The sequence below is a fragment of the Lissotriton vulgaris genome, chromosome 7, assembly GCF_964263255.1.
Source record: "Lissotriton vulgaris chromosome 7, aLisVul1.2, whole genome shotgun sequence".
In the NCBI taxonomy this organism is placed as follows: domain Eukaryota; kingdom Metazoa; phylum Chordata; class Amphibia; order Caudata; family Salamandridae; genus Lissotriton; species Lissotriton vulgaris.
In genome coordinates, this window is record NC_141695.1 from 240,302,782 (window position 1) to 240,321,763 (window position 18,982).

An 18,982-nucleotide genomic window follows, 5' to 3' on the forward strand; every position below is an offset into this window, starting at 1 on the left:
CATTTAAGTGAGGCAACAGAGGTTCAACCTACAGCCATGTAGTTCAATGCAGCCAATCGCTCGCATGTGCCCACTGCATTTCTCAAGTCATGGTGATTTTTTTTCCATAGTTTGAAACAAAATGGCATAAATGAAATTTTTCACTTTTAGGTTAGACTAAGGCTGCTCACCAGTAACCTTCAATAACAAGCACTGCAAAGGTTCTGTGTTTGGTATAAGCAGGAAAGGTGGGTCAGTATCTAAACCTGTGAGGTGGAAGCGTAGGACTCACGAGTTAGGTAGATTACGGCAATTAATTAAGGCATTGGGACTGGGACTCCTTGCCCCCCTCTTTACAGCATGGGGATGGTACCACATGACATTTTAATACCAGAAAAAACGTTATAACCCCCACAGACCAGGAAATGATAACAAATGAGTAGACATCCAGCCCGACTTACCTGCGTCCTGTAATGTGACAAAAAGGTATGCAACATACCCAGGTTACCACGTGCCAGTGGGGAGCCCCTGTGATGGCCGCCCCAGATGCACACATCACCACCTTATGGATCGACCCTGGCCAAAAACTCGAATAACAGAGACAGAAGTGAAGTAATTCGGGGTTCCCAAGGCCTACACACTCCAAAGATAACCCACTTACACTCAAGAACTGTTGGCACGGAAGCTGTAAAAGGCAAAGAACAAGTTTATTAAGACCCCATGGGGTGGTGGTACACTCAAACAGCACCCTTCGGTAATGCTAGAGGTATCACACCGAACACCGGTGTGACCCCGTTTATATACAGTTTTGGGGCAATAAAAGATAGGCGGCACAAGTTAAGACACATTTAAGGACATATATGGTCATGTTTTGGAATACTGCCAGCTCATTGGAGGGGGCACAACTCCACTGGTCAGTTTGGTGCACATTCCAGGAGGGTTACGGGTCAGTGCGAACTGCGCATGTGCGACTTGACCAGTACTAAAAATAGCCTGTTGCTGGGCAGATAGGAGTGGTCAGCAGAACAGACAAAGGACTAAAGGGCACGTCGGCCACGAGGCCGCTCATGATCTAAGATGGCCGCTGGAACATTCAAAATGGCGTTTTCATATACAGCCAAGTTAAGGAGGACAACGTGTAGGTTCAGCTAATCGCTAATGCGGCCGGGCCAATTACAACAGACGACCCTTTTAGCGGTTAGCTGAATCTACCTCATAGTGAACATAGTCAGAATGTTCGTCCTCGATGTCTATTAACATTATTTGTGTTACCTCCTTGTGAAGCATCATTTTGTCATGGGCAAGAGCTCGTCTTGATGGTATACAAGCTGATAAACACATTGAACATAAAGCTGGACCACATTGAATACATAAACATATGGAAAACATTGCTCCCACAAGTATACAGAGAATTGTCAACAGTTTCCAGCCCCAAGTTGCAATCGTAGACCAGAACCACCCCGAAAGTGTCCAAGTTCCATTGTCCGGGTGTATTTCAGCAGCTATTTTATGAAGCTTGGAAATAGCATCATACACAGATGGAGAATTGTCCGGGACATATACGCAACAGCTGCTTCCGATAATCCTACATGCCCCCCCACGATCAGCCAAAACAACGTCCAACACCATTCGATTTTGGAGGGTGACAATTCTGGAAATCTGTAGTTCCTCGGTAATATTCCCCAGGGCAATGGCAGTGCCATTTGCAACAGCCTCAACAACTCGTGTCAGTCGTCTGATTTTCCGGCTGTTCAGTGCAGCCCCCACAAAGGAGAATAGTCCCAGATTAAAATCCACATACTGTTGTAACGCAGTGTCCGTTTGGTCAATGTCCTCCAGGGCAACAGTTCGTTTAACCCTATTCAAAACGAAATCATGGTACAGTATATAATCGTTATGGTACATCGGAGGGGCAATGAATACAGGGGGTAACACAAACGATACGTAGCACGTGCCCAACCACCCCACTGGAAGCTGATGGTATCCCTTCGTTCCACAAATAAAGTATGTATTTCTTGATGCAACAAATGAGATGCCATTCGGGCTGTCAAACGTAAGAGAAATGTTACATTCACTTTTCCCCACTGCAATCGTGCCCTTGTTTCTAATACACAAATCGGCTTTTGTGGCAATGACATTTATAACATGTGCACTAGATACATTAACATTCCGCTGATTGTTGTATACACGTGGGGCAGATACATTGTCAGGCCTATACTCTTCCCATTCGAAACGTGTACCCTCAGCCTGGGGAAACCCATCTTTGTCATGGAAACATACTTTATTCAAACGGAAAAGCACCCCCCCTTTAGTTGGCCATCTCAAAGTAAAAAGGAGGGTGTACCAAGCGTTGCATGACCCATTGTGTGAAAACGGGAGTGGAATAAGTGGGGTGCCCCCCCTCTTCTGGTGCCCAGGCAACATTCCACACACCCAACAATTCGAGGTATTGGTCATGTTATGTGTGTGGTGAAGAATCTGAATGAAGCTGTTATTTAAATACGTTTGGCGATGGCGCTCTTCATGAAAGGGCAGTGTGAAATGAAAATGTTCAGACGGTGCCGGGGTAGTCGGCAGCAAATGTTCACGTACAGGCACCACAAGTTCGACTACCCAGGCTATAACAGCTATCACCACGATAGTCAAGACAAAGAGAAAGGCACCCAATATTTTCTTATCACGGGATACCGTTGACGCCATATTTCAAGAATATTCGTGCAAAATCTCAAATAGCACCAATTGTTCACAAATCGTCCACAAATTGTCTCAGATACACGTACGTGTATACCTAATAAAAAGAAAAATGTGGTGCTGAACTCCGAGGTAGCCGTTGTTTTCTTCTCCGGGCCAAGACTGGTGTCGCTACTCTGGCAGAACTGATCCCCCCCCCTTGGAATTCCCGGTTTCGTTTCACAAACCTGGAGCGGTAACCAACCAGTCATTTAAAAAGGACACAAAAATCTTCTTATCGTGGGCGTAGGTTGTAGCGCTCTCTCCCAATCGCAGTTTGGTCCGGGAAGGCTCCCTCCACTTCGGCCGACGTCACAGCTGGGCTCTTTTCTTTCTCCAAAATCTCCTTGTAATCAGTCAACACAGCAGGAGTCACCAGATCCGGAGAGACACGGCGACAATGTGTCGAATGCACCCACCGCTTCCTGTTTGTCACTCGTACTGCGGTGCGGGTCGCCAGGAGGACCTGCTCGGGACCCTTCCACCTGGGCTCCAAACTGCTTGCTCTCTCAAACGAGCGAACCATTACATGATCACCAGGACGAAGATCATGGCCTTCTCCAGTAGAGTTGTCAGGGAGCGCTTCTCGAACCTGTTGATGAATAGAGAGCAAATCATTTGTTAATCGGGCCAAATAATCATTCATCATAACACAAGGCACATCATGTATTAATCGCGGCTTGGGCACCCCCCAAATATTCATAGGGCGGCCAAACACCACCTCATAGGGCGTAAGGCCGGTTCGTGAGTGGGGTACTGATCTAAGAGATAGTAGTGCTAGCGGCAACGCATCTGGCCACTTCAATGATGTAGACGCCACAATTTTGGCTAGCTTGAGCTTCAACGTGGCATTATACCGCTCGACCAAACCTGCTGACTGAGGGTGGAATACAGCGTGGAACTTCTGCTGAATCCCTAACCCCTTCAGTACATACTCCACAATCTTTCCAACAAAATGGGGCCCATTATCGCTCCACAAAAATTTGCAAACTCCAAAGCGAGGAAAGAATTCCTTAAGCAACACCTTAGCTGTTGTCAAAGCTGTATTGTCTTTCGTGGGGTAGGCCTCAACCCATTTGCTAAAAGCACACACCACCACTAAGACGTACTTCAGGTTGTTGCAGCGCTCGAGTTGGATGTAGTCCATTTGAAGCACTTCAAATGGTGCCGAAGGTGGAACGAAACCTCCTTTCGGAGTATGGGTCCCCTTTTCAGGATTGTGTTGCAAACACACCAGGCAGGTCTGCACTACTCTCGTTGCAGTATTAGCAATCTCGGGATGTTCCCAAACTCGTGTTAAAAGCCGAGTTATTGCAAGAGCTCCGACATGAGCCAGTCCATGTGTCATCTGGACCATCGCCTGTAAGTAAGCCGCAGGCAATTTCCACTTCTCCATGTCTTTGCTTCTCCAACAACCCTCGTCATCTAGTACCCCATCTGCTGCCCAAGCCGCAAGTTCAGATTCTGTGGCTGATTTTTGGATATCCCGTATCTCTGCTCTAGCATCACTCCATCGCTCAACCTGTGATTGTACCACGTACATGGGGGAGCTAGTTTGGGACATAGCCGTTTGCCTTGCTATACTGTCTGCAAAGGCATTTCCTTGACCCACTCTATCCGTAATCTTTTTATGGGCACTGCACTTTACTATCGCTACTTTCTTAGGGCCAAGCAACGCATTTAGGAGGTCACGCACTAGCTCTCCATGCATAATGTGCTCTCCGTGTGATGTCAGAAACCCTCGTTCTCTCCAAAGAAGCCCGAAGTCGTGGGCCACTCCAAAGGCATACCGGCTGTCCGTGTATATGTTCACACATAATCCGGCACTCAATTCACAGGCTCTTGTTAAAGCTATCAGCTCTGCTGCCTGAGCTGATTTTTGTGGTATCCTAGCTGTTTCTACCACTGTCTTAAGTGTCGTGATCGCATATGCTGCGGAAGTCGTGCCATCTGGCAGCCTTAGGCACGATCCATCAACCCACAGTTCCCCATCCACATCTGGAAGTGGCACATCCTGTAAGTCAACACGACCCTTTGTCTGTTCCTCGGTCAGGAAAACACAGTCATGATGTTTTTCTTCCTGACCCTCCTCGGCCGGATAGGGCAATAAAGTGGCAGGGTTCAAAGTAGCGCATCTTTTCAATGTAATATGTGGCGCCAAGAGTGTCAGCTCGTATCCTGTTAGCCGTGCACTCGTGAGATATTGGGTCTTGGTTTGGTTTAACAGGGCATCTACTGCGTGAGGAACTAACACCAACAATTTGTGTGATAACACTATTCCCTCACTCTGTCGTATGGCTACTGCAGTTGCTGCTACCGCTCGAAAACACCCTGGCAACCCTCGTGCTACAGGATCCAAAATTGCAGAGAAGTATGCACATGGTCTCTGCTTATCCCCGTGTAATTGTACTAACACTGACAACGCGCACCCATCATTCTCATGCACGTACAATGTGAAAAGTTTCGTATAGTCTGGTGTACCTAACACGGGTGCGGAGCAAAGGGCCTGCCTCAACTGCTCAAAGGCTTTCTGACATTCATCTGTCCACTCAAGAGGCATTGGTGTGGCTTTGGACAGTAATGCTAGCAAAGGTTTTATGATATGCGAAAAACCCATGATCCATTGCCTACAAAAAGACGTCAACCCTATAAAGGCACGTACATCTCTCTGGGTGCGAGGGACTGGTGTGTCTAAAATTGCTTGAATTCGATCAGATGTTAATGCACGCCCCTCCTTAGACAACAGATGACCTAGGTACGTCACCTGGGGTCTACAGTATTGGAGCTTCTTCTTCGAAACCTTGTGATTGTTTTGCGCCAAAAAGGAAAGCAACGCACGTGTACTCTGTTCACATTGTGCATAGGAGTCAGCGGCAAGCAGAAGGTCATCCACGTACTGGATGAGCGCAACGCCAGACTGCAATTTAAACGAATCTAGCTGCCTTTTCAAAGCCTGGCTATAGATGCTAGGGCTTTCAGTATATCCTTGGGGAACACGACAAAATCTATACGATTTATTATTGAGCGTAAAACCAAACAGATATCTGCTATCAGGATGAACAGGGATGGAAAAGAACGCATTCTTTAAATCAATATAATGGGGAATGACAATTTTGTTAATTTCTCGCAAATCGATAATAAATCGATAGATCTTGCCATCAGTGTCTCTCTTAAGAATCGGTAGAATAGGGCTGTTACAAACATTGTAAGGGACCTCCTCCACCACCCCTGCAGAAATCAGATCCTGAACAATATGTGTCAATGCAATTTCACCTTCTTTCGAAATCTTATACTGTGGCACTCGTGGTAGAGGGGCCCCCTCCTTAACAGTAATGTGTATCGGTGGAATACGCATCTCTCCCACATCCGTATCTGAGGTCGCCCACAACGTGTGCGGCAGAGAGGCCAAAGCAGGAATGTCTAAAATGGCATAAAATCTGTCAGGGTCAGGGCAATCGTCAGGGTCAGGGTAATTGTCATTCAGAATAACCCGCACTCCCTCTGGAGCGCACCGTATTGTCGCCCGAAAATATTTAAGTAAATCAATGCCCAGGATATTGTCTGGGGTATGGGGTGATAACAAAAATTGGCCAAAACTGAAATATTTGTCAATGCATAGTGCAAGGGGCTTGGACAATGGGCTGGGGGAGGGTGTACCATCAAACCCTACACACGTAATCATTTCGCCAGACAGCGGAGCCCTCGGAACCAAGTTTTTCGACAGAGCGCTACGAGTAGCTCCTGTGTCGACTAGAAATTGATCAGTAGAACCCAAAATACCCGCTGTTACATATGGACCTTGCTGATCTACCGGCACTTCAACTGATTCCTTACCCCATCCTACGCAATCCTATGCATGCACATAATCCTGGTGTTCCACATTCGCTCCTTCCAAAATCTGATATTGATTCCGTCTATCAAACGTATTTCGTTCGTCCTGGCCACGGCCCCTCTCCTCAACCTGTCTACGATCACCTCCGCTACCCCTCGCTCCAGTATAACCTCCTCTCGACCTTCCACTTCCTCGACCACGCTGACTACGCTGTTCACGTAGTACCGGACAATCTTCGGCCCAATGCCCAAACTCCTTACGATAAGCACACTGATCCTCCGCAATATCCGTACGACCATACGATGCGTGTCCTCCACCTCGTCTACCTCTATCATTCCCTCTACCCTGTGTTCCCCGAACTTGCGCCAACATCACCTTCGTTTTCAATTCCTTCGCCTTTTTCTCTACACTTTCTTTAGCCTCCACTTCCTGCCGCTCATAATACTGAGCCATAGTTAACAAGGACGCAGGGGTCGCCGTGGCCCAGGAACTTTCACTCGACTTCAATCGCTTTGCAATCTCTGGAAGGAGATTAGCTACATACTTATCTACAAACAAATGCCGACCAGTATCATCTGTTAAAGATTGACCACTGTAATCATGAAAAGCTTCCTCGAAGCGTGTAAAGAAATCTGAAACCGTTTCATCGGGTTTCTGCTTGCACGATGTTAGCATAGTCCAATCAATCTTTTTGGAGGGAACAAGCGTTTTTAATTTATTCAAGATAGCTGCCGGCAGATCTAGAATTAACTGGCAAGGCTTACAGGCTGGTTCTCTGTCTAAATCTGCGGCATTTATTTCCTTCCATGTTCCCCCCAATATCGTTTCGTCATTATTTTTACGAATCTGCCTCCACATATCAGGTGGTAATATTAGCCCAAAAAACAAATCTATGTCTACCAGAGTCATCACACAAGACGATATAGCCCCCTCCACCCCCTCATAAAATGCCGCCGGATTCTTCCGAAGATCAGGTAAAGAATTTTTCAAGGCCATAACATCCGCTCTATTCCACGGCGTATATACCCAATTATACAAAAAATACCCTTTCGCATCCTTCGACAATTTATCATCATCCGTACCTTCCCCTTTTGGCGGAACATACAAAGGTGCGGCTTCACGCATAGGCATAACATGCAACGCAGAATTCTTATCTGAACCACGGAGAGAACACTCTTTGGCCTGCCCATTAGTCTCCAATTCAGACTCCTTTTGCCTCTTTTTCCGCTCCTCCCGCAATCGGGTTGTCTCATCCCGCAGCTTGATCAATTGTGCAAACAGGTCATCAACATCTGAAAGATCAAAATCACCTTTGGTCAAATTTTCACGATACACTGACAATGCTTTTGGTTCAAACGTATCAGAGAGGTCACGATATGCGCCTATAACTTCATCCGCCAGACTAGACAAAAAGTACATCAATTCAAGATCCGACCACCCTTTCTTTTCTGTTAACAATTGCTCCTGAGTAATACTACGCTTATTCACTTTACGAGCCCAACTGCGCAGGTGAGCGGACCTCTCCGCAGTGAACCTGAGAGCGGATATACCCTTCTTGTCCGACTTATCCCGTCCGTCGTCCCCTGAATCCTCATCCGGAGCCGTCGGCGAAACATACGGAGGCGGTGACCGTTCTAGCAAAGAAAAATCATCTATGTCATTATTAAGGACAGGATAGAGTGGTCGACGAATAGGAAATTGACCAGTCGTTTGCAATTTACGTTCCCGTTCCTCCCTTTCTTTCTTCTCCTGAGCCTCCTTTTCCTCAAGCTGTAAAGCCTTATCCCGAGCAGCCTTACGCTGCTCTTTGTCCGCCAAGGCAACTTCACGCTTCATTCGCTCACGCGCCGCTTTCTCCCACATTCGCACGCAATCAAACATATTTTGTCTAGACCTACGTTGAAACAAACATTGCTCTACAAATTGTATTTTAATTAAATCAAACGACCCGTGTAGAGGCCATTGCAATTCAGGATCGGACTTGGTATACTTATGCCATAATTTACTGTACATAATAGGGGGAAGGCCAAATTTTATGTACATATCCCTATTTGGTGTTCCCTCTGGGGGAGCCGGCTGTGATTCCGCTAACCTAATTGAGGTACCTTCTCCAAGACAGCACATTCCTCGGAGTGTGCTGAAAACAGGCATGTTCGAAAAGTATCACGAAAGCGTGACACCGGACAAAATGGCACTTACAGTTCTTCACACGATTGTGCCGCTCAAAGGAAAAAAACAAAGTTAGAGAAACATCTCTACATGCCTGCCTATGTGAAGTGCACTACACATATAAGTTCAAAGATCACAAATTCACAATGTTAGCTAACTCAAATCAAAGATCATAGGACTTCGGCAAGCGTCCGGGGGCTACCTTACCGATCACAAAGCACAGATTTTCAGTAAGCGTCCGAAGACTACCTTACCGAACACAAATCATAGGACCTCAGTAAGCGTCCGAAGACTACCTTACCGATCACGAAGCTTACCCAAATTCCCAAATGTCCAGATTCCAACTGCCAAGGTCTTGTAAGCCAAATCAGCCAAACGGCACTTTCTCAGCGATGCAGACACTTCGGAACTCAGTCGGAGACCGGCGCCACCTGGAAGGTCAGATCGGAAGGAAAGGAAAAGACACCGTGGCAGCCAAGACTCGGGTCACTCGTGGCAGCGCGCGTCCATGGCGAGTTTCCAAGCCTTCGTCACGACCTCTCCTTCGGGCATCCGAGTCGCCGATGAGTCCCTTCGTGGTCGCCAATTGAAGTAATTCGGGGTTCCCAAGGCCTACACACTCCAAAGATAACCCACTTACACTCAAGAACTGTTGGCACGGAAGCTGTAAAAGGCAAAGAACAAGTTTATTAAGACCCCATGGGGTGGTGGTACACTCAAACAGCACCCTTCGGTAATGCTAGAGGTATCACACCGAACACCGGTGTGACCCCGTTTATATACAGTTTTGGGGCAATAAAAGATAGGCGGCACAAGTTAAGACACATTTAAGGACATATATGGTCATGTTTTGGAATACTGCCAGCTCATTGGAGGGGGCACAACTCCACTGGTCAGTTTGGCGCACATTCCAGGAGGGTTACGGGTCAGTGGGAACTGCGCATGTGCGACTTGACCAGTACTAAAAATAGCCAGTTGCTGGGCAGATAGGAGTGGTCAGCAGAACAGACAAAGGACTAAAGGGCACGTCGGCCACGAGGCCGCTCATGATCTAAGATGGCCGCTGGAACATTCAAAATGGCGTTTTCATATACAGCCAAGTTAAGGAGGATAACATGTAGGTTCAGCTAATCGCTAATGCGGCCGGGCCAATTACAACAGAAGCAGCTGCAGTTCCTCCTTTAGGGCAGAGGAGCATCGGCCCGCTTGTTGTGATTGCTGCAACTGCAGCAAATGCAGATTTGAAGGAATGGTCATTGGATATGACCAATTCGGTGGGTTGCACTCACTGCGTCTCATCTCGGGGCCAGTGTCATTCCTGTGGCTGTTTGGCAGGAGGAATGACTTGCCTGAAGTGTGCATGTTGGATTGGTCAGCTGTCCTCTGGCAGCCGACCCGACATGTGCATTTCATCCTGCATCTATGTACTAGCTGTGTGACAGCCAGGGGACAGCAAGCACAGACTCCTGGTTTGAGAGGGAGTGCTGTGTGGCCTGCTCCAACCAATCATTGCGCTGCTCTGGTGCTGGAAGTAGCGTGGGAGCAGCTTCAGGATTGGCTGGGTTCGCTTGTAGGCTCTTTGCTTCATGCTCTATGGTTTTTGGGAGTGGAGTAGAGGGCTGCCATCAGACATCGGAAAATACATTATTTCAGTTTATTTGGAGTACATCAACTGTACTCTTTTTGCTCAGCGAAGCCCAATGAGTTTAACACCTCTCACGGGAAGCTGCCCTGCCACATCCCATTCTTTCAGCTGTCTCCGCAGTTAGGTAATGCTCTATTGATTAAACTGACGCAAAACATGTCGACGAATACTTCTTTATTCAATTAAAGCTTAATAATAGTAACTCCACGACGGTCGTGTACAGTATCACCTTGTGCTTCTGACGCAGCCTCGAAGAGCTGCAAGTTAATGACACTTAGTTTACTGACCTGGTAAGGATGAATAGCCGAGAAGCCCCTTCAGAGATTGGTTCATGCTGACCAACAGTCATAGATTAACCTTGCTTTAAACTGAGCAATGTAATATGTTAAACTCGCGCCTAGAAGTGTGGGACCAGGCGCAGCCTCCCTCCAGAGCCTCTGCCGGGCCCAAGTGGAATCTGCCCCGCTATAGACAAAACTTTCTGACCTAAGGCACAGATGTAAAGAAGCAGCGTGGGCAGGAGCGACTGGTGACATTTTAAAGTAGTAGACTTGTTGAACAGCAACCAAAGACCCTGGGACAGATTCGCGATACTGAAAAACTGACAAAAAGGTTCTATGCAATTGAGCTCTCCATATATTTTTAACAATATATCAAACAGCGGAAATGTATTATTTTTTTCAAAGGGAACAAAACAAGCCGTAAGCGTATGCACGGGAGTAGTAAAACAATATTTCAGTTATCGTGCACCTTCAAAGCATGTGCAGACCATGCACTACTGTCTCAAGAGGCATCTATGCAAGAAATGAATGAGAAGCTGCAAACCTTTGGCCCCTTCGATTTGTACTAACGCAGGGTTATAGCTTGATGTTTCAGAGAGCCCATCTTCCTCCTGCCTTCCGGCCCCAACACTGAATTCTGACATTGTGTACAACAGGGAGGTTTCAGCAGTGGGGCGGACCAGTGTCGATCTTGGGGAGGTGCTGCATAGGTGTGCATGCAAACACAACAGGTGATGGACCGAATGTGGATCAATGTCACACACTCACCCCAGTCCAAAGATCTGGGCCCAAATCCATCGTTTTTTTGCACTTCACACCACCCTGGGTTAGACAATGGCGATATGCAAATCAGCTCTGACCCTGTGCCCCATGGGAACAGTCCAGTCCGAACTACAAAAGCCATGTCCTTCCCAGAACGGAATCAAGCATCCGAGGACCGGACCGGTTTCGAGGTAACACCTCTCATCAGCCCGGCTAGCCTGACTCCAGCGGATCGCGAAATCGCGGAAAATCCTCAAATTCGCCCGCGAAACGGATTTTACGCCCACCCTTAGTGGCAATACCGTCTCATTAGATGCCCACATGATGAAATAGAAGATAATGCAGTTACCCTTCTGGAGTTCTCTTATTAGAGGGGCAAACCCAGAATGTTGTAGTATTCTCCACAGTAGGTTTTACTTGGTGAAACAGTTTCTCCAGCAATGTAATCCTGAAAGAGAGGGGACCTCTGTATCCTAATTTTCCCATTATATTAACTTTTGTTTACAGGTCATTCAGATTATGTCTCTGCAGTACTGTGCCATTAGCACGTCCACTATATATTCAAAACTTGCAAGTAAATGTTTTTTACGGACCTATGCATTTTAGATGTGCAGCAAATCGCAGCCTTGGTGCCCACCTTCTCTTACGTGTTTCTTTCTTTTTCTCTTTTAACATATTTATTGGTTTTTTTACAATTGAGAAAGAAAAAAGCAATACACTTGTACATAATTCACAAAGTTGCACATGGCATAACTGCCATAGCAACTACCTTATTTCAGTACATTCTATTCAAAGTGTCAACTTTGCAACAGTGCTCAGCGAGAAAGTCCAAGAGGCTCCGAAAGCATAGACAGGAATCGAAAAAAACGACGGAATCTCAGACGGGAGAGGAGTGGAAAGCAGCACTGCAAGCAGTGAAGGAGGTTTCAGGCGCAACGTCAACGCCACTGGAGAGAGAATCGAGCTCAGAGGAGTTAAGAACGGGCTCGGAGACTGAACTATCAGAGGTGGACAGCACCAAGGTTCCGAAGGTCACCCCACAAACAGCGGAAAAAATCTTCAGCAGCTGAAAATGGAAATGAGGGACCGGCTGTGACAGAAATAACTGGTATGGTGCACACGAACACTAGAGCAGGCGGCCGTGAGACTGAATTACGTGAGTCTGGATGTACATTGAAGGGCGGGGGAACAGGGAAGGCAACTGAATGTAGCAGAAGCTAGTACATGCACCCAGAGGCCCATAAGGCCACCGCAGTACAGACTGCGGAGTAGGAACATTTGAGAGCACGTTGCTCACCAGTTTGGATGGGGATAACTCTTTTGCAGTTAGGTCCTGTTCTTGACGGGGGGAGCCCAGAGAGGTTGGGGTGACTCAGGGCATAGTTGGGGGAGAGGGGGGAGGGACTGAGCTGGGGGGGAACTGGGCTCAGAGAAGGGGGTTTGAGGGTTTGTTGGGGGGAGGCGGGATTGGTGTCAAACATGTTGTCTGGTCACAAAGGGACATGGACCTGGTCCGAAAACGACAGGACAATGGATAATGTGGGCTCGTTAAAATGTGTGCCCTGGAATGTGTGGGGTATGAACTCAATGGCAAGGAGACACAAAATCCACTCCTACCTGGTCCGTAGAGGGGTCCATATAGCCTTTCTACAAGAGACCCATTTAACTAAAAAGGAAGGTATTGCACTGCAAAGGCGATGGAGGGGTCACCTGTTCTACAACGCGTACTCAGCGTTTGCTAGGGGAGTGCTAGTTTGGATCCATGCGGGGGTTCCCTTCCAGGTCACTAGGCACACTGTAGACCCAGATGGGAGATTTGTAGCAGTCGAGGGATTACTCAGAGGTCGCCATATAGCACTCTGCAGCACCTATGCGCCAAACGTGGAGCAAGCATCATATTTCACTAGACTTTCCAGAATATTGGCTACCTATTTCACCGGGCCGGTACTGATGGGAGGGGACTTCAACTCTATCAAGGACACCACATTAGATAGGTCGTACCCACCACTGCATACCTCCCCAGTACACAGATTAGCGAGACATAGGTCAGACTGGCAAGGGAAGTGGGACCTGACAGACGTATTGCGAGTACAACATCCAACAGAGAGGGACTACTCCTTTTACTCCAGCATACACGACCTCCACGTTCGCTTGGATGCCTTTCTGTGCTCTCAGCCGGTACTGCTGATGGTAACCCGGACCGAATATTTAGCACGCACGATATCGGATCACAACCCCTTGCTCCAAACACTAGATTGGATGAACGAAGTTACGCAGATTCCGACGTGGCGGCTTCGGCCTGATACGTTGGATGACCCACCGTTCCGCGCAGCTTTAGAGCACATGATCTCCCAATACTTTGCAGAGAATGAGGGTACTGCTTCCTCTAGAGCTACAGAATGGGACGCTCTAAAGGTAGTGGTGAGAGGGCACTGTATAGGGAAGTTCGCGGGTGCGCGAAGGACACTAATGGATGATTTAGACAAGGCTGAGCGGAAACTGAGAGTAGCAGAAAAGATCGACCCAACCGCCCGAACTCCAGGAAAGGGTATGTGCAGCGCGAGAGGCGGTAGCAGTAGAGGTGGAGCGCCTCCGCAGCTTTGATTACAAAACATACCTGACTAAAACTCTTGCTGAGGGGGATAAAACAGGGACACTCCTAGCCTGGCTGGCCAACCCCAATAGGGGAAATACCCCGATACTGTCCCTGAAAGGGTCGGGTGGCGAAGTCTACAACACTCAACCAGACATAGTGAATTGCTTTAGGGCATAAAATGAACGGCTATATAGCAGGGACTTGGGGAACCGACACGAGGCGATAGATGCCCTGTTAACCAAGATACAGCTACCTCATCTAGAACAGGAACAAACTGATGCCATCAGTGGCCCGATCACCTTAACAGAAATTAGGGGGCCATAAAGGGAATGGCGCACAATAAAACACCAGGAATGGACGGACTGCCCATCGAGTTCTATGGGAAATACATAGATCTACTAGCCCCCAGACTTCAAATAATATATAGTGAAGCCAAACAGAAGGGCGAGTTACCCCACTCGATGCGCGAGGCGATTATAATTCCCCTATTAAAACCACATAGGGAAAGCACAGACCCGGCTTCGTACCGACCGTTGTCAATGTTGACGACTGATTATAAAATCTTAAGCACAATCCTAGCCACTAGACTGGTAGCCCATATGCAAGACCTGATCTATAGGGACCAGTCGGGATTCATTCCGACCAGAAACACGTCGCACAACATCTGCAGGCTGCTTCGGCTAATAGCGTATCCTCCACCAAACGCGAGAGCCCCCATGGTATTGGTGATCAATATCGAAAAGGCCTTCGACAGCCTGGAGTGGAGTTACTTATACAAGGTGATGCAAAGTTTTGGCTTGGGCGAGGGTTACATACGATGGACTAAGGTGCTCTATGCGTCGGCGGGTGCTAGAGTGAGAGTGGGAGCTTTGATATCAGATCGATATGAGGTACACAGGGGAACTAGACAAGGATGTGCACTTTCTCCCCTATTGTTTGCTCTTGCGGTGGAGCCTTTAGCGGAAATGGCTAGAAGTGGTGAATATTACAGTGGATTGGAGGTTGGAGGGGCCCACAATTATATATCATTGTACGCAGACGACCTCCTGTTGTTTTTGGAAAACGCCGAGGAGGCAGTGGAGGGTGCGGAGGAACTACTAACTCGCTTCAGAGATGTCTCTGGTTTAAAAGTAAACTGGGCGAAAACTTGCCTCTTCCCCATCCGAAAGGCAGAAAAGTGTTCCCTGGCCCATCCCGGGCTACGCTGGGAGCCTGACTGCCTGCACTACCTCGGGGTATATATCTACCACGAGCCCGCAGATCTATTGGATGACAATATAGACCGCTGTATCCGAGCGCTGCAAGGCAACATGTCCTTTTGGGCCACCCTCCCTTTATCGGTGACAGGCCGGGTATCATTGCTCAAAATGATAGCCCTGCCACGATTGTTGTACTTCTTTAGGACCCTTCCCATATGGATACCGGGAGCGATCTTTAAACGCCTAAAGTCCCTGATGGTGTCCTTCCTGTGGGGAACAGGCAGGCGGAGAATAGCGTTGGCGACTCTGACCCGCCCGAAGAATGAGGGGGGACTGGCAGTCCCTGACTTCGAGCTATATTACCTGACAGCACAACTACAGTTCTTCACGCATGAGGTAGCGAGGGTATACCGGGGCCCAGAGCAGGAGAGGGACACTGGCACCACCGCCACGTGCTAGCTTATATAACCTTACAAGAAAGGCTAGTACTTAGAGGGCTGTCCCACGAAGAACAGACGCTGAGACTATGTTGGAACGCATGCAAAAGCGTGCCGGCCCTGAACACCCATATGCGCCCGAAATCCCGATAGGCATGATAACAGCGCTGCCACATGGTGGAGACTGGTCGAGACTCCAACTTTGGGAGGAGGCTGGACTGCAGATGGTGGGAGACCTCTATGACGACGGAGTACTAACACCCTACCAGACCCTACAAGAGCGGTACGACCTCCCAAGAGGAGACTATTTACTACATGCAGCCGTGGTGAGGGCTATACAGGCGCACTGGAGGGAGGGACTGATGGAACCCAAGACAACATTAGCGTGCCAATACATGATGATGGCAGCGGGGACGTTCAAGACAGTTACGTGCCTTTACTCCAGAATGCATACCGAGAATCTGCAACCTCTTACGCGCCTCAAAACTCAATGGGAGGCTGACCTACAGAAGGAAATCCCAGATACAACGTGGTCCCAACTGGTTCAGAGAGCCAGGAAAAGCACCAGAAACGCCCGCTTCCAATTGATACATCTTTACATTCTTCATAGGGCCTACCTCACCCGAGCAAAATAGCAACGTATTTTGGCGCAGAGGACGCAGCATGCCCCAGATGTGCGCAACTAGGTGCAGACTTATTACATATGCTGAGGGACTGTCCACATTTGCATGAATACTGGAGGGAGGTAAGCGACACCCTGAACGAGGTGGCAGACAGGGAACTGCAATATGACGGCGCGGTTGCAATATTACACTGGTTTCCGCACACACGCAAAAACAAATTATCAAGCAAATTTATAGACATGGGCTTAATTATTGCAAAGAGCGAGCTAACCAGGGGATGGAAATCAAGGGTGGCGCCAACACACCAGAGATGGCTGAATGAGTTCCTGAAATGGGCTGCGGCGGAGAGCACAATTAGGTACCAGCTGGCCCGACGTAGATCAGATGAGAAAGCTCAGGAAGCAGCACTGGCGTGGGAAATCCTGGTTCAAGCTCTCAGAGATAGTGCAGTGGAGAGTGAAGAGGAGGGGGAGGACGTAGAACCAGGGACCCTAGGGGAGGCGGTTCCAAGCCAAGCACCAGCACCAGACACACAAACACAATAACCGACCTAAGACTCCTGAGACTCCCAACACAGTTAGACATTCCGACACCAGACACAGGTACGGACACCAGGGGGGCAGGTGGGGAGAGAGAGGAGAGAGAGACGCTCTCAGTTACAATAGCGGACACAATAAATGTTTAATGGGTGTTGGGGGGGTGATAAGAGTTAAAAGCAGAGAGCGGTAGACCGCTTGGGTTGACTGCACTAACCAGTTGAGTCTGAAGGATGCTGTCAAAGCGTGAAATGCCGCCCGGCCTCCGGGATGTGGGTTATAAGGCTGTGTGCATGATAACCGGATGGAGCCTAAGGGCCTACGGTCCCGCAACAAAATAATTGCAAATATGTTGTATTACTTATATTGAACTCCGCAATAAAAATTGTTTAAAAAAAAAAAATCATGAACATTACAATCGAATTACATTTATAGAGAAAAAAAGAAAGAAAAAATGTCAATAAACTCCCACTCCCACCCCCCTGGAACTTGGATTGCTATGTCAGTGGTACATTATGCTCACTTCCTGTATTTTGGGGGCTCTGGGATTGGTTAGGACTAAGAAATACATTTCTGAATGTCAGGGCAGAAGAGGGGTATGTTCAGGTACCTCCAGGCTGCTGGCCCTACCTTGGCAGCACCCACTATCCGTTTTGTTTGCGGGTACACACTACAAATCCATACACACCAGTTTCATACATCCAGATCCCCCGTGATGTGCCATGTGCAAATAGGAAAGGGGATTATCCCTTATCTAGTTATGAGTCAAGTGCCTTAAAAACGTCCAGCATTGTGTTCCATTCCAACGGCATTGGTGTCTTCCGCAGCCCCCTGTACTCCTCTCTGTGTAAGGAATCCCTCATAGCCATCCCCACCTAATGACATTCTCCCGCCTGACTTGTCTAATGGGTGGGGGTGGTGACTACCATCATCTTGTTATGAGCCACTTTGCCAAAAACAATTATAAATCAGAAAATCTTACTTGTGGGGGGCGTGGCCAACTGCAGAGGGAGGTGGCCGCTCGTTAGCGGAGCTCCGTCATTCTACTCCTGATCCATCCATAAAATACAGTGTTACCACAGGCGGAAGCGCCTGAAAATTGGTGCTGTTGCTCCCGGTGCAGTGGAGCATTGCCCTACCGATTGTGGTCCGCCTGCAGGCAACTGTACCAGAGGGGTGAGGCATACGTGCTGTCTAGCGGCGTGGGAGCAGCATTGGCGGTGTCACCCCCAGTTGCCGTCTTGTGGGGGTTGGATATCTATATATGCCCATCGGCTGCTCCGCATTGGCAGTAAGGGTAAGAACCCATTCCTGGCATGTGACACGTGTCACTCTGTCATGTGGCATATGCCACAGCTGATGTGACATATGCCGAAGATTTTTACATGGTTTTTTATGATTATCATTTGAGGATTTCCAAATGACTATCTTTCACTCTGCTAAAATAAATACATTCTTAAAAAAAATAAAAACAAATTAAAAATAGACTTTCCCCAGCTGGGAATTGAACCCTGGTCTAAAAGCACTCAAAGAGGCTGTGAATTGCCCCTGTACCAACTGTTGTGCATAGTTTTTCTCAGCCCAAAGCCTTTGTGTCTTTCGAAAAGGGTGATGTCCTTTTTCTCTTTCAACGCTGGTTTACTTAGAGCATGCCACAAATGTACACTTGATTTTCGTTATTTATAAACAAAGAGCCCTTCCCGTTCCCATTCTGGCTCTGGGCCCATGCATTTAGTTTTCTTACACAACCATTCCCAAAGTCTCATTCCACAAATTAAGGGATTTATTTCATAGCAAACTTGCCTCCCATTCCACGTGCCAGTGCATGTCACAAATCTCTGACATGCACTGGCTTGACTAAAAAGGACAAAAATCTCACAGACCCTGCTTGGGGTGATTTACAAAAGGTAATCTTTCATTTGTGGAATTTAGAAAATACATTTAAAAAATAAATAAAAAACGATTTTCCCCAGCTGGGAATTGAACCCTGGTCTAAAAACACTGACAGCTGGTCAGCAGTGAGCTGCAAGCAGCCGCGAGCAGCCGTCAGCAGTGTGCAGGACAAGCTGAGAAGGGAGGAGGGAGTCTCTGGAGCCGCTGGAACCGTTTTGGTGCCGTTTTGGGGCTGTTTGACCTGGGGCAAGAGGGGGGCATTTGTGAACCCTTTGCTCCCTGTCCCGCTTGGGGCTCGCT